At 40.7% G+C, this 27,385-nt stretch overlaps 2 protein-coding genes across 7 annotated transcripts in view; one reads left to right on the forward strand and one right to left on the reverse strand.

Annotated features, from left to right (window-relative positions):
• Positions 1-27,385, forward strand: part of LOC309539753 (uncharacterized protein) — a gene marked incomplete at its 5' end in the record, with an annotated part of 197,503 nt that overhangs the window by 36,719 nt on the left and 133,399 nt on the right. The window lies entirely within an intron of this gene.
• Positions 1-27,385, reverse strand: part of KCNG2 (potassium voltage-gated channel modifier subfamily G member 2) — a 50,408-nt gene that overhangs the window by 18,432 nt on the left and 4,591 nt on the right. Inside the window, exon 1 of one of the 6 annotated variants that reach the window (XM_082235001.1) lies at positions 7,484-7,622. The exons of the other annotated variants lie outside the window; for them this stretch is intronic. The gene's annotated coding sequence lies outside the window, so the exon portion shown is untranslated. Of the gene's footprint in view, positions 1-7,483; positions 7,623-27,385 lie in introns of those variants that run through there. 6 annotated transcript variants of the gene reach the window in all.

The raw sequence follows: 27,385 nt of genomic DNA on the forward strand, positions 1-27,385 counted from the left end.
AATTTTCAAGGCTTCATTACTAAAGGGGCATGCCCTCTATACAAAGAGCATTCATCTGTTTGGAAATATTGCCTTCCACTTCCAACTTGGAATGCAATAGGATGGAAGAAAACATCATAATTTCTTCTTTAGAAATAACAAACTGAACCTGTTATAGAGGCCTTTATTTTGTAACAATCTCTGTGAGTGACAGGGTTTTGTTTCTGTGCATTTATTTTCAGCTGCAAAGAATATGTTGTTTCTCAAAAAGCATATATTGTTCTGCTACACATATTGAAATCACTCTGTGTCAGTTCAAAATGCCCCACTTCATGCTTGCCAAGGTTTTTATTCCTCTCACCCCATCAATGGTGTCATGTTTGAAAATCCTATTACAATTGGGGGAAAATAATCTGTGCTTTCAATTCCTTCAAACAAAAAAACCAGCCAAGCACCTTCTTTTGAACAGATGTTACTAAGAGATATGCTGTACCATAATGTGAGACCTAGTTCATGATATAAAAAAGAGATGCATTCAGAGGAATCTCTACCAAAGGCACACACACATCCATTCAGCAACCATGACCTGGAAAATCCTTAAGTACACAAACTCAAAAACTGTCATCTGATCTTAGAGACAGTTCTTCTCCTTCCATGCATGCACATATATCTAGTGTGTTGTCTGAATCAAATGTCTGTAGATGGGAGAAATATAGATTGCCCCATCCAATCAATTTTTTGAGAAAGGTTTTAAATCACAACATAAATGTGTTCAGCTGACCCTAGCAGCAAGAAAGGCTCTCATGAACCTGAAACAGCCTGCATGCAGATTAGGCTGCATGCACAATCCTATTTACAGTGGACCACCAATTATGCAAGTGTTCTCTGTCTCTTGAGAAGAAGCAGTGATGCTACTGGCTAGAGCAGTGTTTCCCAACCGGTGTTCCGCGGCACACTAGTGTGCCGTGAGACATTGGCTGGTGTGCCGTGGGAGGGAGGCAGGCGAGTCGGGCGGTGAGAGGCGGCGGCGGCGAGGATCCGCGTCGAGCCGGGGGCGGCTCCGCGGTGGTGGTGCCGAGGTTTCTCTCTCCATTCTCCCCTCACACACACACACAGGAAATAACACAGGATCAGCTGACAGGACCCAGCCAATGGGGCGGCGGCGGAGCAGCGCGTGCAAAAGGGAGGAGCGCGAGACAGCGGACGAGGAGGAGGCCGGCATGTCCGGGCAGCAGCAGCAACAACAGCAGCAGCAACTCCCGGCGACGGCTCCTCAAGCCCCGGGCAACCCTACTCCCTCACCGGCCTCGGTCGCCCTCCTGCTCCACCCGCCGCTGCCTCCCCCGCCGCTGCCAACCACCTCGGCCCCGCCGCCGCCCCCTCCGCCCGCTATCGCCGCCACCACCACAACAGCCGCCGCCGCCTCAGCTGCCGCCGTCCCTCAGTCCCTCGCTCTGCTGCCTCCTCCCCCCCCCACCCCCAAAGCTTGGAGGTTCCCCGGCAAGGGGGAGGGGAAAAAATTGAAAACTTTCACTTTCGTGCGTCCCTCCCGGCGTGACGCTGCGCGCTGACGTCACGGGGCTGTAATGGTGGTGTGCCGCGATATTTTTTTCATTAAACAGGTGTGCCGTTGCCCAAAAAAGGTTGGGAAACACTGGGCTAGAGGTAAAGTGAGTGGCAGTGCCCCACCATGCTTTTACTGGCTACCTCACCACTTTCCCCTTTTTGGAAAGGAAAACTCGGAAAGCTCCTACTTCACACCCCTGATAAGCATCAGTTAAGTAGGGAAATGAGCTCTTGAGTTGGAACTAGGGGTGGATAAATTGGTCAATTCTTGTTTCTCATTTTTCCAATCTGGAGATCAGTTCTTCCAAATGTGCACATCAGTATGCATTTTGTTTTTTTTAAAAAAAGTTCTCATGAAAATTCATCAGCACCTTAGGGTGGATTTCTCCTACTGTATCCTTTCTGTGTTCAATTTTACCTAATGCACATATTTTTTCCAAAGCAATTTCCCTTAATATAATGCATTTTTAATGCTATCTTCACTGTGCATTTTCATGCACACTTTAGCATAGTATGTACATTTTTGTACACGTTCTTGCCCCTCCTTTCCTTTATCTAAAGAAAACCTAGGCTGTCCATAAAGTACCGGTAACTTAAACTACAAAAACAATTCTGCACATTGCCAACAGAGGTGCAGGTTTCCACCCCACCCTACCCCAGTATTTAGCACTGTCCGTCACATACTCAGCTATCTCCTTGGTGGGCAGAAGTTCATTGATGTGTCCAAGGTGTAAAGAGATCCTGGCCCCCTTGGTAACAAATTCGCATGGCATGGAGAAAGCAGATAGAGAAAATTCTCTCTCCCACTCTCATAATACCAGAACTTGTGGACATCCAAAGGAAGTACTCATTCATGCAGGGCATAGCTAAACTATTTGCTTTGTAATTGAGACTGCCAGTGTGGTGCAGCGGTTAGGAACGGTGGACTCGTAATCTGGTGAACCGGGTTCGCTTCCCTGCTCCTCCACATGCAGCTGCTGGGTGACCTTGGGCTAGTCACACTGAAGTCTCTCAGCCCCACTCACCTCACAGAGTGTTTGTTGTGGGGGAGGAAGGGAAAGGAGATTGTTAGCCGCTTTGAGACTCCTTTGGGTAGTGATAAAGCAGGATATCAAATCCAAACTCTTCTTCTTCTATGGAACTCGCTCTCACAAAAAGGCAGTGATGGCCACCAACCTGGATGGTTTTAAAAGAGGAATGGGCAAATTCATGGAGGACAAGGCTATCAACACTTGCTAGCCACAGTGGCCATGTTCAACCTCCACTGTCAGAAGCAGTATGCCTCTGAATATCAGTTTCTGGGAACTGCAAGTGTTCAGGGTACTGTTGTGCTCATGTCCTGCTTGTAGGCTTCCAAGCAGGCATCTGATTGGCCACTGTCAAAACAGGATACTGGACTAGATGGGCCATTGGCTTAACTCAGCAGGTTCATTCTGTGGCAGGAGAAGTGCTTTGCAAAATTCAGAGAAGCATGAATGTTGAAGGATGGCTGTTTTAGAAAGTGTGAATTAGGTAGGTTCACCTTTATATGTGAACTGAATCAAAAATTTTCCCCAACCCTAGTTAGGACAAATATCTAAAAACCTAAACAGCACCTGCAGAAAACTTGCGGCTTTTGCCTAAGGAATGTAAATTATGACACACTTTTAATCCCATTTTTAATAATGAATAATTTTCATTGTAAATTCTATCTTACTGTTGTATAGGCTGATTTTTTTTTAGATTCTGCTTGCCTCACATGTGTCAGCTCTATTAGCTTAACCTAAAATCTAAGTTACCAATATGGTAACTTAGATTTCCTTTCCATATGCAAGGACAGAAGGAACAAAAGCAGTTAAATGTTGGGCACCCTAATCTTTCACTAAAAACAGCAGAAAAGTACTTAGAGCCCTGTGTGCTGATTCTATATAGTTAGCAGTGCACATTATGATGCTAGCTGACATTGTAAAAGCTGAAATGACTTCCTTTTTTAAAAAACAACAACAGGGAGAGATGTGAATGCCTTCCCGTATTTTATGATTCACGAAACTCCTACAGTAAATTGCTAGCTCTGTGTAGTGCTTATGGGGGCATTTTTGTGGTGGTAAATGATAGCTGCAAGATCTACGAGGGAACCAAAGTGCGAAGAAGATAGTGGATAAAAGTGGATAAGCTTACAATTATTTCAAAAGGGAGTGGGCAGAAAGAGCATTCTGCTAAACCTCTGGTGGTCAACTAAAGAATGCAATCTGGAAGTCTGACATATTATAATAAGCCAAGATCCTTTAGTGGTTAGCAGTGTACTTACAGAAGCTGTCACTATTAGTGGGAAGGGAAACAACAGGCAAGTAATCTCATGAAAAAGTCTAGGAAGCATGCATCAGTGAGGAAAGATGATATACATGAAGAATATGATGTTTGAAGGGAAATCAGCAGAGCTTATTTCCTAGTAAAATATATTCATGATTGAGCCATAACAATTAAAGCCTACATCCTATATTGAAGTCAATTGGAAAACTCCAGGGACTGAATCATAACTCTACTAAGATATTTTACAAATTATAACCAACCAGCATTCTTGCGGTTGCCATTTCTCTAATAGGTGATATACTCTCCTTCCCAAGCCCACCTCTCAAAGACGGCTGCCGCAGAGGAAGAGATAAGAAGCAGGACAATTCCACTGGCTCTGCTGAGACACTAACGACCTTTGACTCTACCTCTCGCTAAACCGTCACCTAGCAGCAGCCATTCCACCAGGTTACAGAAGAGGTGGACGGTAGGGTTATTTCCCCCTGGAAATGCACAAATCTTACGAATCCGCATTTCATAATGCACAAAGCCATATTTAATAAAGCACAACAGCTTGAATTAAAACCCATTTAACCATTCTAAATAAATCTGAGTAGCTAGACATAAATGCTACACAGGACTGGCTATAAGAATGTTGGTCTTAATCTTAACAGTCCTATGTACTTTTTACATAGTTTAAGAGGCACATGTAACCTCTTAAAACAAGGACTGCACTAGGCATGAGAAATGCATTAAATTTTATCTTTTCCATTCCTGTTTTCTAAACCAAGCTGCAGGCTTGTAAATATCATTATTTATTCAGTAAATGTAAAACATAGAGAAGCAAATAAGCAAGCAGCTCACATTATGTCCAATGGAATATCAGTTGCCAACCTTTGGGCCCATTTCCAAACTGGATAAACTCCCATGAACACTACATTCACCACAACCTATTCTGTTGGCCACAATCAAATGCTTCTTACAAGCCTTCTTTTTTGGACCATAAAGAAGGCTGATCGCCGAAGAATTGATGCTTTTGAATTATGGTGCTGGAGGAGACTCTTGAGAGTCCCATGGAGTGCAAGAAGATCAAACCTCTCCATTCTTAAGGAAATCAGCCCTGAGTGCTCACTGGAAGGACAGATCCTGAAGCTGAGGCTCCAATACTTTGGCCACCTCATGAGAAGACTCCCTGGAAAAGACCCTGATGTTGGGAAAGATTGACTGGCACAAGAAGAAGGGGACGATAGAGGATGAGATGGTTGGACAGTGCTCTTGAAGCTACCAGCATGAGTTTGACCAAACTGCGGGAGGCAGTGAAAGACAGGAGTGCCTGGCATGCTCTGGTCCAGGGGATCACGAAGAGTCAGACACGACTAAACGACTAAACAAGAACAACAACAAGCCTTCTTTCCATTTTCAGCAGGGAGAGGGGGCACAGGGTGTAAGAGAAAGCCTGTTATGTACTGAGTTGAATAGGATCCAAACTGCAGCAGTCTGATTGGTCCTAGAACAATAGGATCCAAAATGCAGCAGTCTGATTGGTCCTAGAACAATAGGATTCAGAATGCAGCAGTCTGATTGGTCCTAGAACAATGCAGCAGTATGATTGGTTGGCAGGAACCACCCAATCCTGCTCCAGATAGAAGTGAATCCACAACCTGATTGGCTTACAGTAGAATTCCGGAATTAGCCAATCATGTGCAGCCCATTGTGTAAATAATGTATATAAAGCAGATACTGTGAGGGGACATTCATTCATTCCTCCTCACCACTATGAGCTGAATAAAGAGCATGAAATAACTTTGCGACTGAGTATATTTCAAAGCCTCTACAGGCATCCATAGGTACCATGTTGGCAATCCCTAGAGAAGAACATGAATTTGAGACACTTTGGATATCTGACACAAATACCTTTTAAATGCATGGAAATTGCACAGCACCAGACCTTGCAGGACGGAGACTTTTATCTATATATTTTTGGAGAAATTTAAAAGGGGTTCCTAGGCTGGATATAGACATGTTGAAGAAGTGATTCAGTTAAACGCATTGTAAACTCATACAGGGAAATCTGGTAGGGAAAGACGGGACTCCACAGCGCCATCTGGTACACAGTGTTATATCACATACACAGTGCATATGAAACACTTTTTCTTTACCAATCTAGCTGAGTCCCTAGATTGGAAGTATCCCTCACTGGAACCCAAAATAAAGGGATGCATGTTCCAACTGAAAATATAGGCCTTGACTGAAAGACAAATGTGCATAGGTTCAGCCTCAAAAATAAGGAGGCGGTTGCGAAGCAATGTTTCTTATACACTCCCCAAATACACCTGTGATTTCTAATCACCGATCAAAGGATCACAGCAATCTTAGCAGTTGTAACCCAATGTCACCATCCTAAACCTATCAAAACCATTTAGCTCTTCAGAGGAGCGCTCATCATAATATCATCCAACCACATATACTCATTTTTCAGTATCTCTATTAAGATTTTGACTAATTTTCCTCTTCATTAAATATTTTACCAATATCCTCTTTCATCTGCCTACAAAACAATTCAAGATTAAGCACAATTGCCTTGCCCATACCGCTCAGAAGTCCCGATTTAAGTGGGACATCCCGAAATTATAGAAGCCAATCCCAGCTTCTAATTGGATCCTGGAATGTCCCATTTTTTGGTCTGGCACTCTGGAACATGTCAGCTGAATGCCAGTCCAGAAAAAAAGCCCATTTTTCAGTCCAGCGTTCTGGCACATGTCAGCTGGCTTGTGCCAGAGTGCCAAACTGAAATGTGCTCATTTTTTCATCTTGGTTTTTGGTCTCGCTCAGGATCTTCCTAATTTTGGTTCCCAGGCTGTTGGAGGGTATGCATGCCTAGCTGATTCCCCCCCCCCCCCCATGCATACAGTGCTCACTATGGATTCTAATCTTTTCAGTGTTCCGGAACAAACACCCGCTAAATGCAGTACCTGAAAGCAGCTAGTTCTATACTGTAAAAGGTAGGCAGGGGCCTTTCCAATTTAGCTAGGCCATAGGCTCAAAATGAAATGGAATCATCACAATGCAGTTTTATGAAATTAATATTTTATCCATCCATGCAAATAGATATACCTACAAAATATTACGGAACAGGTTTTTTTTTGGGGGGGAGGGTCCCTACCTACCTACAGAACATTCATTTTATTTACTCAACAGATATTCACGTTATTGGGTCCACTTAAAACACTGCATGCTTCCATTCCAATCCTAAACCGGCACTGAAAATACCAAGGATCTTATCTCAAGTGTGAGAGATGAATGCAAAGATGGTGTGTCTACCATCCAGCTCCTAGCTTTCTGCATAGCAGATGCCTCCCATTGGGACATAGGAAGATCTAAAATGTTTTAGGAGGATAGATCTTTTTAAGAAAATCAACTGAAGCAGCAGCTGCACCACAATATGACATACTAGAAGAATCGAAGTCTTTCAGGCAAAAACTCCAGAAATTAAATCCTAGATAAAGGACAAAACCCCAGACTACACACTATTGATTTTTTAAAAGCAATGTAGTAGATAAAAAATAATATCAAAAGAATGCTTAACAAAGAGGTGCTTATACCTCTAGTGTATGATGCTTGACTAAGAAGAGTAACATTGGCAAACATGTTCTGTCAAATCACTACTCACCCATTTAACACAGTGCTCATTCACTTCTACATAAACTGTAATAGAAAGCATATTTTGCTGCAGGGTGTGCATCCAGGGGACTGATACTTTCTCTGTATCCTGAGTAAGTTGCGGATGTTTTCTTGTTGGAAGGACCATGAATAGAAAAAAAGTGTGTGTTTTGCTGGCATTCACTTAGGCCTCATTCTACTTTTACACATGGCTGTTGCTCAGATACAGCAGAAATATGTTCTATTCAGGCATGCAGTTATTATTAAATCTAATGAAATGCAGTTTATTTGAGAAATTCAGATAGGAATGGACACCATGAAACAACAGTAGCTGAAATTGTTATTTTAGTCGTGTCCGACTCCTCATGACCCCATGGACAAGAGCACGCCAGGCATTCCTGTCTTCCACTGCCTCCCAGAGTTTGGTCAAACTCATGTTGGTAGCTTCGAGAACACTGTCCAACCATCTCGTCCTCTGTTGTCCCCTTCTCTTTGCACCCTCCATCTTTCCCAACATCAGGGTCTTTTCCAGGGAGTCTTCTCTTCTCATGAGGTGGCCAAAGTATTGGAGCCTCAGCTTCAGGATCAGTCCTTCCAGTGAGCACTCAGGGCTGATTTCCTTCAGAATGGATAGGTATGATCTTCTTGCAGTCCATGGGACTCTCAAGAGTCTCCTCCAGCACCATAATTCAAAAGCATCAATTCTTCGACGATCTTTATTCTTTATACAGCTTAGGTCTAAAATAGCATAAAATTTATTCCCAATTTTCTGATACTACTATCTCTTTGTTGTTACAAATAAAAAATGGAGATTAAAAGAAAATCTGGTGCTTTCTCTGCACTGCCATTCTTATCGTTTTAAACAGCCCTGCTTATCATTTTGTGAAATTTCCTCTGCTAAGATCCAGTGCTACTATTTCCCCTTTTCTAACATCAAAGTCTTACTAATTCTCGTATCTGTGCCCCTGAGAACAAAAAATATATAAACTGAATGTGGGCCCAGTGTGCATTCTTATTTACCATCTTAACTTGCCATTAAATATATTTATCTCACATATATATTAGCTGTACAAGTGAAAATGCAACCATTTACAACGAATTATTCCTTACAACAATGAGATGGCAAGGAAGCTACTGTCATATTCAAAGGATAAAGGACAATTGTTACCTACTTAATATTATTAATTTCATGCTGTGTAAGCACTATAGTTAAAAATGTCCAAAACCATAAGTTCACTGCTATTCATAAACTACTTCATTACATTTCTCATTTCCTAGCCTTGCTTTTTATTTCTATCAAATATCTGCAAAGCTGCCCCTATCATCATCTTCAGATTTTCTGATGAAGTAATGAGTTATGCTAAATCTGTGGCCCTCCAGATATCAATGAATTCCAGTTTCCATCAGCCCTATCCCAGCATGGCTGATAGGAATAATGCAAGTTGTAGTGCCACAGGTTCTCCAACACTGCCATAAAGCTATATCCTACACATGCACATAACATTTTTATTATTATTGTGGAATAGTAAACAAATGTTTTCAAAAATACTGACACCCCCACACCCTTTTGGAGCTAAGAGGCAGCTTATTTATTGAAGATATTTAGGGCAAAAGCCCTCTCAAAGCAGCTTACCAGATAAAAGCAAACAATAAAACACAACTAATAGATAAAACCAGCAGTAAACCACGAAACAACAGCAGCTCAACAAGAGCATTTCAAGGCCAAGGAGAACAGTGTATCTTCAGAGCTTTCCTAACACTAGCATTAAATACCAAACATGTACTAAAGCAACAACTAAAACATAATAAAATACAAAACACTAAGTCAAGAGAATTGACCGACAGCAGCGAGAACTCTGTACTCTGTAGTCACACCAAACATCCTCAAAAAACTAAAAAATTGGAGACAGTCTAATTTCCTTCCCTCACCCCACAAGAGGAATTCCTAAAGCATTGGTTGAGAAGGTCCAGTCCTGATAACTCCACAACCGGGGGTAGGGGTGGGCGACCCAAATAAGAGCTTCTCAGGGGATCTTAAAATTGAGTATATTCATGTGGGAGAAGACAGTCCTGGACGCAAAACACAGATGGCTACAAAAATCAATGCACAGAGTGGAGCTTTCAGGACAGAACTCTTGGAAAGAAATTAAGGGCCCATTCTGAGCAGAATGAGAAGGGGTGCCCCCCAATTTAGCAAGGATGTGAGGAGGCCCTACCAGACATGGTGGCCAGAGATGTGTCATGCAGAGGTACAGTGGGAAGGGAAACAATCCCAAAATATTGCACCCAATTTCAGACTGCTGACTCCCTCTCACTGCAGCCACAAAAACTGCAAAGTTTGGTAGGGATTTTCAAAGGAGCATGGGGGGGCTACAAAGGGGAGGGGGAAAATCAGTAAAGCCAGCTACTTAGGAAGGGCAGACCCATTAAATCTAGTCCTTGCTGCCTCTCTTCTGCCCCCATTTTTTCCTCTAAAACTTTTGAAAATAGCTACTCATACCCTGAGCAGCTAGCACAGAGGATTCCTTGCTGCCATTAACCTTGAATGAACACAGTGTAAGTCCGCCTAGAAGCATCCCATCTCTCCCAAGGCCAGACTGTCGGGGGGGGGGATAGCTTTCCCTATGTAAGCATAGGAGGTAGCCGTGCTTTTTTCTGCATAATTCTCTCCGGTAGTGACAGGATGACATCAAGCCTTCTTATTCCCAGGACGACTTGCTCCATGTTCATTCAAGGCAGCTGGCAGTCTCAGGCTGTTGATGGCTGGTAACGCGATTTTCAGAATTTTTAAAGGAAAAAAATCAGGGGCGGGTGGGGAGAGACAATGGATGCATGCAGCTTTATTTGAGAGATCGCCATAAAATTTTTGGAAAGTAGCTTCATATAAATAACATCCTGTTTTAGTTTGTATGTCTTGGAGATCGCTAGCTCAAAGGCAATCATTTTGTAAAGAAGAGAAGCTTGTTTTTCTTTCCAGCTTTAATCTCTTGCAAATTCCCTGAAGGATCTTAAGGTCAAACTGGAATCATCATCAGTAATAACCATCTGCAGGTCAAAAGCTGCCTCGCTATTCTCCATATACATCCTTCACGAGGCTTGTACAATCATTTTTCGAGTGGGGTTGCAAAGATATACCTAGGGGCATAATTTCACAAAATTGAACCACACAGCTGGCCTTCCCATAATATACAAGCCATATAGTACCTCACTGCTAACTGATAAAAGTGTTCTAAGTTTAAAACTTCTGTTTAAGAAACTTTATATACAGCAACTTAGTATATCATGTCTATCTTTGATTTGGAGCCCTCTCAAAGAAGCATCTGAGTCCATCAGTCGTATCAACAAATAATTTTTAACAAGATAATTAAGCCAGCATGGATAACTGATAGGAAACTGAGATCTAACTATGATTGCTAAACAATATAAACCAAGGAAATACAGAATTGATATAACAATCCAGATCTTCTTGTTCACCTTGCAGTAGGTTCACGGGTACTTTGGTTGATTTCCAGGGCTTTTTTTCAGCCAGAACTCACCAGAATGCAGGTGGGCGCCATTGCCATTATAAGAGAACTATAAGCACTCTCTCTATATATTCCAATAAACTATTCAGTACAAGATCTATAAGGACTTATAAGCTACACCATCAGCAGAACAAGGTAACAAAGGTGTGATATCAGAGTGGACAGCAGGAGGTTGGGCATTTTTAATGCTTCCTCATGTTAACAAAAAATTCCTATATGAATTACATATAAAACTCTCTCTCTCTCTCTCTCTCTCTCTCTCTCTCTCTGTGTGTGTGTGTGTTATCAAGGCCTAGACAAAAACTCCTGTCTGAGAGCCATCTTTGAATATGTGCCTTCTACACCATACATCATCCTGTTATTGTACAGTAATCTAGGAAAGCCATACTACTAATGGAAGGTAGACTCAATAAGGCATTTTAAACTACACTTTAAAAACGCCTTATTGAGCCCATTTTGTAAAAATGGCTTTATTAGCCATTGCTCCAAGGGACACTAGACGGCACACGTAGATGGATCCCTGCCCATCCTCGTTGCCTTCACAAGAAAGAGAAGATAAAGCTAAGAGAGAGTTAACTTGGCCCAGTTTGTTCTTGCTCACTGGGGAAATATCTAGAAACTTCTAGCATTTTCATGATTTTGCCAAAATGACAATGGAAACCTATTAACTATTCATGATTATGTTAACAGTAGACCATTTTATGAAGAGAATATAATATAAACACAAGCTTCAGCACATTGCAAGAAATCTGACATAGAACAAGTCTGAAAAGAAACAATAGTCACTCTTCTGAACAGCATATTTGGTAGTTACTATTTAAGAACCTCCGACACTGGCCCAATCTGTCATTTTTTCCATGACTTATTCACAGAGGTTTAGGATCAGAGTTTTACTTCTCCTAGATGGGTTACCTTCCCAGGTTGACATCTGTCCCTCATTTCCCTCTGCAGCCTTCTTGACCATTAGACCCACTATTGGTCTCATCTGCTCAATCCAGCATTAGAGGAGAGTACACAATACTTCAGCATCTGTCAGGAATTGATTTACTTTAGAATTCTTTGTAATACAGAAGTCCTTATAAAAAGTTTGTGGCAGATTAATGCATAGCAACAGTCCAACAGGGCCCAGGTTTTATAAAGAATTTTATAAATACAGTATTAGCAGCATTTAAATTTATATCCCTTGTTACACAGATGCAAACTTGCAAAGTTTGCCATCTATGCAGTTTATTTATAAGCAACCAAAAGCAACTAGCCATGTTTAAAAAAGAAAGGAACTCATTATACTCCTTCCTTTATTGTTTAAAGAATATTGCAACAGATGCTGTTTATTGGTAAAGCATACCTTAAGAGTTTGAAAACTGAAATACATGCTACTGTTAAGTAAAGAAGCTGTTGACGCTTTCTTAAAACCTTTTATTCTGAATTTCAGTTCACAGGCTGGAGCTGAATGTGTCCCTTCTTAGTCCCATTGCTCAGATGTTATGGTTTTGCACATCAGTGAAAGAACTAGGCCAAAACTCAGCTCCATATCAAGCCTGCTTGCTCTTCTGAGACAAGAAACCTTTGACATATGGAGGAAATCAAGACTACAGCTCTCCCACTTCTGTCCTGAAGAAATGTTCAGCGGACTGAATGGCCTTTATATACAAAATGAGAGCATTACCCACATTGCTGTCACATCCAAACAGTACATTTAAAGCAATCTTATACCACTTATGCTACAGTTTCCCCAATACAAACATGGGAACTGTAGTTTGTTAAGTGTCTCCTAACAGCTCTCAGCACCCTTAACAAACTACAGTTCCCAAGAGTCTTTGGGAGAAGCCGGGATTCTTCAAGTAGTATAAGAGTGCTTTGAATGTATATTGTGGTCTGTGTATGTATGTAGCTCACTTCTAAACCAAGTACAGTATAAAGGACAATGTAAGAACATCAGACACCACGATGCAAAGGAAGGTATACCCACTGAAATTAATAAATATGACTAAGTTAGTCTTCTTAATTTCAACAGATCTACTCTGAGTTGAATGCCATTCAGTCACAGAATAATCGTAGAGAGCAAGGGAGCTAAAAGTTTACACAAATAAGTATATCTGCATACACAATATTTGCAACTGCATCATTTATTCTAAGATTAGCCCTGTTTAGGGAAGTTTTTAATGTCCGACATTTTCTTGTATTTTTAATGTTTTGTTGGAAGCTGCCCAGAGTGGCTGGGGAAACCCAGCCAGATGGGCGGGGTATAAATAATAAATTATTCTTATTTATTTCTTATTCTTATTATTTTCTTGTGGCAAAGAATTTAGACTTCCTATTTTGCAGAACATAGTAATGAAGGAGGAGGAACAGCAACAGCTGAGCCTTGTGTTTTTATATTGTAAACGGCCCTGTGATGATCCTCTGATGAAGGACAGTATAGAAATGTTTTTTTAAAAAAAAAAACAAAAAAATCTTTACCATCCTTTTTATAGCACTTCTTGCCAAGGCACAGTATGATAACCTGAACTTCCGAAGGACTGTTAGTTGCATACAGGCCAGGCATTCAACAAAATGAAAAATCTATGTGAATACCAATTTCTGTCTGTCACTGTGAAGTCATCTTTGTGGCTTCGCCTGGGCCTGCTGTCTCCTCTAAGCAGATTTGGTTTAGATTGATGTGGCTTAGCCAAGGAAGGCAGACAGGCAATAACCAGGTTACTGACAAAGGAAAAGAACAAATAGGAAGACTGTTATTAGTTTATTGTAGCTTTTATGGTGAAGTTAACTATAGTGACTAATGTGCAATGGCAGCAACTTTCAGAGACGACTAACAATATGACTGTGAGCTATCTGGAATGTCTTAGAAACAGATATTAAGTTCACACTTGCCAAGCTATTAGCACATGAAAACAATCTATTATGGGTCACCACACTTCTGTGTTCTCCAGAGAGAACAGTGTGTGAACTTGAAAAGAAAAAAATCTGCAAAACTAACCAGGTTTAATGCTTTAATTTCATTTCGGGGTTTTATCAGCTGCTCTTCAATTTCCCTCTTGAGTAGTATTTGTTCCAAAAGCAATTATATTTTCAGAGTTAAATGTTAATATATATGGGGAGGGAAAATGTGTAAATCCTGCCTCCAGCAGCAGCAGTGAATGGCTGCCACTTGCTAACCAGCCAGTACAAAATGGGCTTGGAGCAAAGAATTCTGGACCAAAAAAGGCCGGTGAGGATTTACAGTATCATAAGGGGGCCGCTTGTTCTTGTGCAAGTAATTTTATATGCTTAAATGAAGGGCACACGTAACATTTTTAAATAACTGTAAACCACAGAGTCGTTCACATTTTATCATTATTCTAATTTATTTCTTGCAAATGACTTACAAGAAGGCAATGTGAATTCCTTGTAAATTTGCATCCGGCTGCAGGCCAATTAACACCATCTGTGTATAGATGACTACACAAATTAATCATTCCAATCTATCCATAATTATTTTTCCTGGACATCTTGTATGATTAACCAGAAGAGAGGAATCTGCACAGGTGCCACAGACTGATGTGGGAAGAAAGGGAGGGCACAATAATCTCCAACGTTTGGTCTTGCCTGGGAAAAGTCCTTCGGACAATTCTGTTGAAGACCAAGAATGAATGAAATATCTCTCACCAAAGAATGTTCAGGGGTTAAGCGACTGTTGTTAACCGGTCTCTGCCAATCCCCCATAACTAACGATTTAAAGCAGGCAATATGATAATTCTATATTTTCTCCCAGACCTTCTGTTTCCATGAGGTCTGTGCCCTTAGATCCTAAACCAAGTTGTATGTTCTGGCTCACTTTCTCTTTTACGTCTTTACATTATTGCTAAATTTGTTAAAAATTATATGTGGGAGCACAAAACATTCTGTCATTTGTTAACAGAGCCCAATGTTATTATTAACAATATTTTATCTACAAAGTTCCAGTCAGCAAATATGAAGACACAAACCAATTTCCCTTGCAGATGGAAACACTGAGGCAATATATACCCTGCAGCCAGTTTTTGGCATTCACTTTTGTTGTACCTTTAGGAAACAGCTTTTAAATGACTTCTCTTGAAATCTCTGTACATTTTCTATTAAAATATATAACAGTTTTTGATCCAACTTGTGATTTTATTATATTCAGGTAACAGGAAAAAATGGTCTTTGTGAGAGAAGAAGATGAAGATCTAGTTACGTAATAGACTTTATTTATATTGTATTGACAGTTTGTATCAAATATGCATGTTGTGGGATTTAAATAAGCATTCTACAGCAAACACTGGATAAATACAATGCTTATTAAAATTATTGGATGGACTTATTGGGATAGGAAAGCTCAGGGGGTTTGAATAATTTACAGCTATGAGACTACAGTAGATAACTATTTTATTATTTCCAAAAATTCTTATTGGAGCTAAAAAACACACCATACCATTATGATTTGGTAGAAAATGTTGTGGATGTGCTGACTGCAGAGAATTAGAGAAATAAAATGGGTAAAACAATGTATCTGCTGGTGCTCTATATAACTTAGGGTGCAACCCTCCCCTTCCAAGGGCAGAGAGGGTGTTCTGCTGCTGGTATTTTCCCTTAACTGGAAGTGGAAAGCTCTGCCACCATGGATGCTCCATTGGCAATGCTCCATAGAGAGGCGAGTTTCAGGAGCATGTCTGGAGCAGATTCAGGGACCCCCAGGACAGGGAAGAAAAGGAGCACTGCCCTGAAGCTGGTGTGGTTATTTCTCTGCCCTTTGGAACCAATATTCTTTGCTATTGCATCTACAAAAATTATTAGATTTGAAGTCTGCATCATATAATAGCAGCATTAAAGGTAAACACCCTGAACTTTAAAATGCACATTTATATAAATTAGAGAGAAACTTTTAAACTTTTCAGTATGACTGCAATGAGGCCTTCCTAAGTCCTGCTTGTCAACAAACCTGGTTTTGAGGTTCATATGAGGATATAAGTCAATACCACATAAGAAAAGCCAGTGCGGCAGGTGAGAAATGGAATAGAGGGTAGATCAAGGTTGTCTATTGCAGAGGGTAAAGGGATATCAGTAATAACACAGAAATCTAACCAGGTATGTACGTCTTCATACACTTCACTGATAAAGTTATTATTATTAATGTTCTTGTTAAACACTGGAAGCTGGAAGCCTTTGGCAACTCTAAAAGAAAGCATATTAGATATCAAAATTAAAAGCTAAACAGACTTTAAAGTATTCCTCTAAGGAATACATCCTATCTACTTCCCAAGAGTTAACGTTTATAATATCATCAAAGGCATTTTGTGAAAAGAGACTAACCACTCTTGGTCGAAAGCCAAGTTTTCAGTGTACCTAATATGAAACAAGACAACAGAAGCCAAGGCCAAAAAAATTAAGCTTGCACTCCTATTCACAACTAACTGAAATGAAGTTAATTTCAGTTATCCACTATTGAACATAGTGGATACTCTTTTAAGTAAATATACATAGGTTTGTGCACTTAATCTTAAAATACACCCCCCCCTCCCGGAAAGAAGACAAGAGACTTAATTCTACATTTGGATCCCCTCCCCTATTCTCATTTGCACAATTAACTTTCCCATCTCCACAAGAAATAGTCCCCCCCCCTCTCTCTCTCTCTCTCTCTCACACACACACACACACCATATACTCGTTCCACAGGGATACTCTTACTATCACTTGTAGACTGAATTGGAGAAAAGCTAATTATCTTAATTAGCCTACCAGTGTCAAGATGCCTGGTTACAAACAATTATTTGTTTGTTTTAATGAACTATCACTGTGAATGACTTAATAATTTAATTATCACAATTCCATATACTGTCTGACCTGTGCTTTTTTTTAATAAAAGAAACCACCCTCAATTATGTGACCATATTCCTGTAAATCTGGCTGATGATGGGCTGTATTTCACCAATGTTTATTGCTGAAGCTTCTTAAGGTGCCATCACTCTCTTTCAGCAACTGATGCTATCCTATGATCTAATGTAAGACATTACAAAGACTTGATAAAGCTCCAGTGCTCTTTACCCGTGGAACTTCTAACTGCGGAAGATGCAGAAAGCATGGGACAATACAAACTCTGAATCAATCAAGCATTTCTACTTTAGAATCTCATAGAATTACTGAAGGAACTCTTTGAAGTCCAACTAGACATTGTTTAGCTTTCCCGTACTCATGCTGCCAAACCCAAAGGATGCAATCCTACACCCAGCACATATGAAGGGTGAAACTCAACTATTGCCTCTTTATTTCTGTCTCTAGAGCTATTCAGGTCATGCTGCTATACAACCAGGTCATTAAGCCTCTGCCCTGCAATGGTTTTTTAACAGACGTCAGCAACTTGTGACCAAGCAAAATCCAATTCACAGGCCATGTATGGCAAGTTACTGGGGTGGGGGGTGGGGGAGGTCTGCCTGTTATGGATAACAGAAGAGCTGTGGAGCCCCCCAGGAAGCCACAATCCATTGTTAGTTGGCTATGCTTTGCTTTGTGGACCCCAAAGTTGCAGTTTTTCTTGACAATCAAGTGGAGTATAAATCTTATTTGTGGGGGGGGGGGAGTGCAGGCTTCATGTAGTTGGTCAAGGGAACTGTGGACTCAAAAAGGTTGAAAACCTCTATGTTAAACTATTACCTTTATCACAAAGTGAAACTGGAAAGGCAACACTGCAAAAGTGATGGCTAATACTCTACTTTTCAGAGAGCATGTAACAGAGAAAGAGGGAAACTGAAAAGACAATGCTGAGACTTAAAAACTAGCTTTACAGGCAACCTTATGAAACACTCAAAGAACCTCTGCTCATCCACATGACTTGCCAACTAGAGACATTTGATGACTCAGAAGATGGTAAAAGTTATATAGATTTGGAATGGCAGTTTTCAGAAAACACACACATTATCTGTTCCTCTCACAAGGTCCCAAAGGAGCATGCTCAAGTCTAGGCTGTGCTGAGTAGAGCCAATACTTTTTGATATGCTGTTCAAGCAGGGGGGGGGGTGTAATAAAACATACTTCAGTGGCAGAAGGAAGATACCATTATTATTCAAGACAGGATCTGCACTCTGTGTGTGGTTTATGGCTTGTCAAAGAAGTAGGCATAAGGTACAAGAGCAATATGCTCACTGTGGGCTGTGAGCCAGTTAAGTCCCAGGGCAGCTTGTTAAGTATTACTGGGTTATCAGAGCACAAACAAACAATAGATCAGATGTCCTGCTTTTGATTGAATATGATACTCTGATTGATTTGTGGAGATGAATTTGATACAGGTTGGAGTACAAGAGTTCATGCCATAGTAAATATGTTAAGTTTAAGGTGCCACAAAAGTGTTGATTTTGCTACTGTAAACTAACTTGAACCCTCTTCTGGTTGGATTCTGGAATTCAGAAAAGGTTCTCCATCAAGGCAATAACAGGTCATAACCAGACTACTAAATCAAACTGGTACGGTTCTAGAAACCTGATGCAATTCAATAGCATCTACTTGTTCAATAGCTCTGCTTCAAAAAGGAAAGGCTGGCGATAGGGCCATAGTTGGCAAGAGTAGTTTTTTGAGCCAGAGCTGAAGTGCAAAGCTGACCTCCTCCTTTCTCTTAATAAGGCATTAACAACCCCAGACAGCAAAGAACCCAGTCTCCATTGAGTTGCACATGTTGTTGTTGTTTAGTCGTGTCCAACTCTTCGTGACCCCATGGACCAGAGCACGCCAGGCGCTCCTGTCTTCCACTGCCTCCTGCAGTTTGGTCAAGCCCATGCTGGTAGCTTTGAGAACACTATCCAACCATCTCGTCCTCTGTCGTCCCCTTCTCCTTGTGCCCTCCATCTTTCCCAACATCAGGGTCTTTTCCAGGCAGTCTTCTCTTCTCATGAGGTGGCCAAAGCATTGGAGCCTCAGCTTCAGGATCTGTCCTTCCAGTGAGCACTCAGGGCACATACTACCCCACAATCGAGTCTGCTTCAGGAAGAGAGAGGCAGACTGGAAATGATCCAAAAGAACAGGACAAAACTGAGGTGAAGAACATTCAAACTCTGCATCCTAACTTGGGACTCCCAAGCTGAAATGAATTCAAAAGATTTTGCCTGCACCATCAACAGCAAATTCATTCCAGCAAACAGATGATGACTCAACGTTCAGATGAAGAGTGCTGGGTCTTACCAGGTCATGCACCAACTGGAAAAAGCAAACACAATGACAAAGCTTCAAGGTGGTACTGAAAAAATATATAAAAGTTTAGTGAAACAGAAAGATGTCCAATGTTAAACGTCCTATTTTTCCATATTATTCTGAGGTATTGTCTTTTGCTGCTGTTGTCTGCACTGCTCTGTTTGCATTTGGTGCTTCTCTGTCTCTTTCATTTACCAACTAAAACAGCTCTACTGTACAAGACTTTGCAGACACATTGGCAGCCAAGAAGGGAAGTTACTTTGCAGCCACGACTGCCACAGCATAGTCTTTCGAAAATGATATATTTAGCAATTGGCCAGCTTCAGAGAAAGATGAGAACTACTTGTGCTCTAGTTGTCTTTCTTCCTGCTTCAGCTGTCTCCGTCAAGGGAGACATGTTCTGACAAAGTGTGAAAGGGCATCTCAAAATGATTGTGCCAGTGAACTAAGACAGCCTTTCCCAACCTGGTGCCCTCTAGATGTTTTGAAATACAGCTGCCACCAGGCCCAGCCGCCACAGCTGATGGGCACAACATCAAGGAAGGCTGATCTATTTTACCAGTAAACTAATCTGTCAAGAAGTACTATCAAGGTTAATAGGGGTCTCTACCAGAAAGTCCTGCAGATGTTGGATTCATGGGTTATTCTAAGTCAGCTACCGCCCCAACATAAAAAGATACACATCTGTAACCTTCTGAATATGATATGGCAACAGTGTTCGATTACAACTGGAGAGGATTGCTCTTAATAACAACATTAACAAAACAGAAGAGGAAAAACAGGTGTTAGAAAAGTTTTCAAAACCAAACAGAAAAAGAATGAAACTCTTGAAAACAACCCCCCCCCAATATATTGCGTCATTTTAAAAAGAAACCATCCTGTAGTACAACATAAAACATTTTCTTAAGGAACTAAAAACAAAAAATGCAAAAATACCGGTATCTATAGTAGAGTAATTCTCAAGCTGGGTCTAGAAACCTCAAGAATTATAAGGAACGGTTGATAGAACTGGGTATGTTTAGCCTGGTAAAGAGAAGACTGAGAGGTGATATGATAACCATCTTCAAATATCTAAAGGGCTGTCGCACGGAGGATGGAGCAAGCATGTTTTCAAGTTACAAGAAAGGAGATTCCGAGTAAACATCAGGAAGAACCTTCTGACAGTAAGAGCTCTTAAAACGCGCAACAGTCTCCCTCAGGAGGTTGTGGACTTGCCTTCATTGGAGGTTTTAAAGCCAAGGTTAGATGGCCATCTGTCATGGGTGCTTTAGCTGAGATTCTTGCATTGCAGGGGGTTGGACTAGATGACCCTTGAGGTTCCTTCCAACTCTACAATTCTATGATTCAGCAATACTGATTACACTTTTGGTAAGAAATTATCAGATTACTTATTCTGGAACAGCCTCGCAAAAGCCTCACAGTACTGTTAATAAGGTGGGGGGGGGGAGGTAAAGGACCCCTAGACGGTTTAGTCCAGTCAAAGGCAACTGGACTATGGGGTTGCGGCGCTCATCTCACTTTCAGGCCGAGGGAGCCTGAGTTTGTCCACAGTTTTCTGGGTCATGTGGCCAGCATGACTAAACCACTACTGGCGCACGGAAACGCCATTTACATTGCTGCCGCAGCGGTCCCTATTTATTCACTTGCACAGGCATGCTTTTGAACTGCTAAGAAGTAGCAGTATTTGTCAGGGGAGGGGGAATCATACTCTAAAATCTCTGGCTGATGCCAAGAATTGCAATGTCCATCAAATTCAAGAAGGGTCAACTTTGGGTATTCTTAACTTTTTGAGGAAATTGGTTGGTAATGATTGCAATGCTAGATAGTTTTGCAAACTATACTGGAAACATACTGCAATTTTTGGTCATCCTAAACAAAAGGATGAACCCTTACAACATAGTGACATGAATTTGTGATACATATGCCCCGTCTCAACATTTATTTTCTGGAGCTCTGTGTTTTAGTATTATTTTCCCATTGCTGATTAGCATCTTTTCTCAAAAGGTCAGCCTAGGACAAAGTAACATTTAAAGTCATCAGAGGCAATCATCTTGATTGCTATACTTTAAATAAAAATGTTCAACTAAGAAATGTCCATTGAATATCACTTCAATTTATGACCTCATTAAGTAAATAATCTTCTCAGTTCAAAGCCATGCTTTAGTCTGCAACATTGGCATTAGGCCTAAAAGGTCATGAGGGTTGTTTCAGTTGCAGGACCTTGATGATGAAGAATTGAGCAATATATATAGGAAATGGCATCTACAGCAGGGATTGGGAAACTCTGACCCTCAAGATGTTGGTAGATTACAAATCTCTGATCAGTAGCCATGTTGGCTTGGGCCAATGAAATATGGAGTCTATCAACATCTCGAGGGTCACAGGTTCCCCTTCTCCAGTCCAGCGGTTCTCAAGCTTTTTTTCCTAGGCCACACTTTCAGAATAAAAATTTGCTCATGTCACACCTTTTTTTTATTGATAAGAAAGAAATACATTGGAAAACAAACAACTCCTATAACTGCTTGATTTATAACATAGAACACAACTACTTTATAATATGATCACGGGACACCCAGAAAGTATAAACCCAAACAGCTGCAAAAGAACATGTATCATTCCCCAAATATAATTATAAACAAACCTCTTACCTACGTACCTTATGTATATAAATCCCATGAGAGGTGTGAGCTTACTTTTGCCAGGTAATCTTATTTATATTAGGTCTAATTTGAGACAAAGAAACTCTCATCTCATCAATATAAAGAAGGCTTTCTCTTTTCTCATCTTTCATATTTGTCAGAGTTTAAAAACCCTGTTCACAACAATATTTCATGGAGAACTGTAGACTAGCTCACGCTCTTGAAGAGAGGCATGGATACTCTTTCTGGTTGTATAGCCAAAAAATATGAGTTTCTTTGATTGTCGTTGAATCTCCCTGCCACACTTGGCATCCTCTCCTGCCACACTTGGCAAATTGCTTAAGAATAGTCATTGTGGCTAGTGCTTTACAGGGTCCTGCAATCCCAGTGTAGGCAACACCCTCATGAAATAGGTCCTACTCTAAATTGTTTCCCTGGGGCCATCTGTTCAGCCTCAATGTGTTGCCTTTTATGTGTATTTTTTGTTCTCTTCTCTTTGCATAACAAGGGATTGGTAGCAGCCTGTGCATGGCCGTATAGTGTATCAGCACTTCTCTGAAGCAACTGCCTTGTTCTCCACCATCTGAGCTTTCCTCAGAAATAATTAAGTCTCTAGATGCTACGATGGTGGAGAAAACTTCAGAAATGTAAACCAAACATAACTATATGCAGCAATTTATGTGTAAAACTTTATATAGCCTTAAACTATTAATACACTCAGTGTACCCCAGAGATATGTTATACCGTTTATACTGGAGAGAGGTTAACTTAAAAGCTGGAAGTATTTCTTAAAAAAAGAAGAAGAAAGAAACACACAAATAGAATACATGCAGAACTTTTTTTTAGCTGGAATTTGGGAGATCATCTGTTCTCTTTCTCTCTGATGTAGATTCAAGTACTGTAGATACTACTGGACAGGAAGAACATAAAAGATTCATACCTGCACCATAGTGGTTCACAGATTACTGGGGCAACTCTTGAGATACAAACGACAAAAATTAATATATAAAGACATCCTTTATAGGAACAGATCCACTGCTTATCCTGATTTACAGCAAGCTGTGTCTTCCTCCTCCACTAGCCAGGGTGAACAAAAATAAATCTTCAATGATAAATAAACAACAATTTAAAAACAAATAAATCTTTTTAAAACACGCTAGATCAGATTTTTTTTTTACTTTTAAAATTCTATCAAGTTGCCACAGGATGCAGATATAAATTCTGCAGTGCAAATACATAAATTCTGCAGATATAAATATTCTGTAGTGGATAATATAACATCTCTATTTAGTTGCAAGCAGATATGTTTTACTTGTTATGGCAAGCAATATGTATACATTAGGATACCCTACTCAGTACAAAAATATAAATCAGAAATCTGGAAACTTGATTTCAATCAGAACTTTAAACTGTCCCATTTTCTTTGGGATTTAAGTCAATAACTTAAACTCCCCTGATTTAAATCAATATAACCTGATACTAGTTTCCCATAAATCAACACTGAGAATGGCCATGATGACAGGGCAAGGACAGGCTCAATAACAAGAATAATACAGGAAATAAAACAAAAGCAAAAAAAAAAAAATGTTTTTCAAAGCACCCGATTGTCCTCCCATTTAGCAAACAGTAAACTGAGAGCAGATCAAGCCTGCCATCTGGATATTACTCTTATTATTTCCAAGAGGCAGCTCTCATTAATTTTCTAAACCCATTCTGTCATACTCAAACATTTAAAAGTGGGTTCCTTTCTCTTTGGGGCTTTCACCTTTTTAACCTGCCCTTAATTTTCCAGTAAGAAGCAGCACACTCTAGATGCAGCAGAATCCTGTGTAGTTCTACTCAGAAGTAAGCCCCACTTAAGTTCAATGGGACTTGCTGCTAGGTAAAGATGCACAGGACTATATTCTTAAGACTCCAGTCCTACACACACATATCTGGAACTCGCCAATGAATAGACCATGCCTAAAACTGCATTGGCAATTGCAAGCAACGATCTATTTTAAGACTGCATATATTTAAGCTAATTAATATTTAAGTTAATTAATGTGTGCAAAAAAGCAGCAGGCTGAGACTCTTGAAGAGATTGCAGTTGGCTTCCTGAGTTCAACACCCTTCTGGAGGAGCCAGAAGGACAGAGCTACCACCTGACTGTTCAATCTTTTCTATTCTATCTTGGTTAGGTTTGCAAATAACACTAATGTTAACAAATGCTAATGTTAATTAATGCAAGAATAGTATTTTTCTCCTTTTTCATAGAATCATAGAGTTGGAAGAGACCACAAGGGCCATCGAGTCCAGCCCCCTGCCAAGCAGGAAACACCATCAGAGCACTCCTGACATATGGTTGCCAAGCCTCTGCTTAAAGACCTCCAAAGTAGGAGACTCCACCACACTCCTTGGCAGCAAAATCCACTGTCGAACAGCTCTTACTGTCAGGAAGTTCTTCCTAATGTTTAGGTGGAATCTTCTTTCTTGTACTTTGAATCCATTGCTCCGTGTCTGCTTCTCTGGAGCAGCAGAAAACAACCTTTCTCCCTCCTCTATGTGACATCCTTTTATATATTTGAACATGGCTATCATATCACCCCTTAACCTCCTCTTCTCCAGGCTAAACATGCCCAGCTCCCTTAGCCGTTCCTCATAAGGCATCGTTTCCAGGCCTTTGACCATTTTGGTTGCCCTCCTCTGGACACGTTCCATTTTGTCAGTGTCCTTCTTGAACTGTGGTGTCCAGAACTGGACACAGTACTCCAGGTGAGGTCTGACCAGAGCAGAATACAGTGGCACTATTACTTCCCTTGATCTAGATGCTATACTCCTATTGATGCAGCCCAGAATTGCATTGGCTTTTTTAGCTGCCATGTCACACTGTTGGCTCATGTCAAGTTTGTGGTCAACCAAGACTCCTAGATCCTTTTCACATGTCCTGCTCTCAAGCCAGGTGTCACCCATCTTGTATTTGTGCCTCTCATTTTTTTTGCCCAAGTGCAATACTTTACATTTCTCCCTGTTAAAGTTCATCTTGTTTGTTTTGGTCCAGTTCTCTAATCTGTCAAGGTCGTTTTGAAGTGTGATCCTGTCCTCTGGGGTGTTAGCCACCCCTCCCAGTTTGGTGTCATCTGCAAATTTGATCAGGATGCCCTTGAGTCCATCATCCAAGTCGTTGATAAAGATGTTGAATAAGACCGGTCCCAAGACAGAACCCTGTGGCACCCCACTAGTCACTCTTCTCCAGGATGAAGAGGAACCATTGATGAGCACCCTTTGGGTTCGGTCAGCCAGCCAGTTACAAATCCACTGAGTGGTAGCATAGTCAAGACCGCATTTTACCAGCTTCTTTACAAGAATATCATGGGGCACCTTGTCAAATGCCTTGCTGAAATCAAGGTAGGCTACATCCACTGCGTTCCCCTTTTTAATTTGCTGTTGTAGCTGAAAAGCAACTAACCTCAACTGATGCTAACCAATAATGTCCCCAATACTCCTACAATGCTCACTGAGGCAATGGATGAGCCAACAAACAAAACTGCACCTTTTCAGGAGCTCAATACTGTGGGCTGGATGCTACGAAACTACAGACCTGCTACAGGACTATGCTATCTGGAACGCACCACAAAAACTGTCAATTATTACATCTACCCCCACTCCAGGGGCCTCAAGAAACTAGACAATATAAGAAGACCCTGAGACATCAATCAAGGATGAACTGGGATTTTATGTCACAACAATCCTACATCATCTAGTCAGAAGCAATCCTCGTTTTCAGTGAGCTTACTCCAAGATTATAGAATTACAGTCTAAATGCCCATCTTCAAAGGTTATATGAAACACAAGGAAAAACTAATTTCCTGATCTTGCATGAAAGTAATTCTTTCCCTCTCATCATTCCACTTACCTTGTAAATAGGGGCAGGGAACCTGTGGCCCTCCAGATGTTATTGGACAACAACTCCCATCATCACTGACCATTGGCCATGTTGGCTGGGACTGATGGAAATGGGAGTCTTGAGGACAATAAGTTATCCACCACCATTCTAAAGTATTGCTAACTTTTTGGGGGAGGGGAACAATGCCACTGTGTTCCCGTTGCTGTTATATTTTAAATTATATTACATGCTTGTTTATTTGATGCAGTCTTTCAATCTTATATTTTACTGCATTCAGATTTTTAAGCCATATTCAGTTCTGAAAAATGAAAGGTTTACCTTTAAAAAAAAAAGTAATGAAAAGCTCATTCTTGATACAAAACATATCAAGTGAGAATATTCTGTCTCAAGGTGTTGTGAGCTCCATGTTTTCTCATCTGAAATGTACTGGTATGAAAAAAAAACAAATTGAAAAAAGCGAAAAAAACACCTGAATAAAATTGTTTTTTCCATTCCACATGATTAGGCACAGTGTGTGTAAACTCTGGTGCATGTTCTCTCATTTCTGCTGTCATTCGTTGGCATTTCCACCATATAAAATGCATTAACAGTGCAAGGGTAGACTACCAAAGGTAGCTGAACCACTGCAATCCAATGAACTTATCATCCTTGCAGGATGGAAGTGAGGTCAGGGGACCATCCTTTTCTGTTTATTGTGTGGATGCTGGTGGTGGGACTGTTAACAATTTTCCTCCCACTGGGAACAAGAGGGAAATAAAATATGCCAGTTCCTGGGCTGGCATAGTTTCATCTCTTGTTTGGTTCTGTGTTTTTTGATCCAAGCCTTCTCCTGGTGTGTCCTTAGAATACCCCAATGTAAGTAGAAAAAGACCCATGCATGTTTCCGCAGCAGTAGGTAGAGAACATCTAATATCAGGTCTCTCTCTCCAAACTTGGAGAAGAAGCAGCTTTCTATGGATGCTGGATCATCATATCAGGGGCTACAGGACTGCAGGATCTGGCTAAAATCCTGTATCTACATTCTGGGAGGAAGGCTCATTGAACTTAACAGGGTTTCTTTTTGAGTAGACATGTACAAGATTGCTCTGTGAATCATACTCAGGACTTTGCAGAATAATAATAAAATACATAAATGGAGAGCTAGTGTGGTGTCACCAGAAGTCTGAATGATTGCACACAGAGTGTTGGATCAGGCTGGGATCTGCTCAGCCACGAAGATTGCAATGACACTTTGAGCAAGGCACCATGTTTCATCCTAACCTACAGTGGGAAAAGAAACATAAAATAAAATTATGCCCACTGGCCTGGGCTTCTTGGGAGAAAGAGGGAGATAACTGGGAATAAAAAAATGAATAAATAAATTTTGAATAATTTTCCATAAAAGGAAAATGCCATTTGCCAATAGATTGACAACTGTGAAAATACGTTGGCTGAGGTAATAAACAGATATTACCAAATGAAAGATGTTTTGTATCATAACATGGAAAACATTTCCCCCCATATGCTACAGAAGGGGATATATCTCTTTGTGAGATCCAACATACTCTACAAGCAAAGTCTGTGGAAACATCAAGGAGCGTGAAAATGGAGATGCAGGTACAAAGTCAAGATTGCTTGCTATAAAAGAATCCTTTTATAGCAGGGGGTCTTGGGGGAGGGGTATATGCATTAAAAAAACTTGGAGAAAC

The sequence above is a fragment of the Podarcis vaucheri genome (assembly GCF_965113315.1).
Source record: "Podarcis vaucheri genome assembly, chromosome: 8".
NCBI lineage: Eukaryota > Metazoa > Chordata > Lepidosauria > Squamata > Lacertidae > Podarcis > Podarcis vaucheri.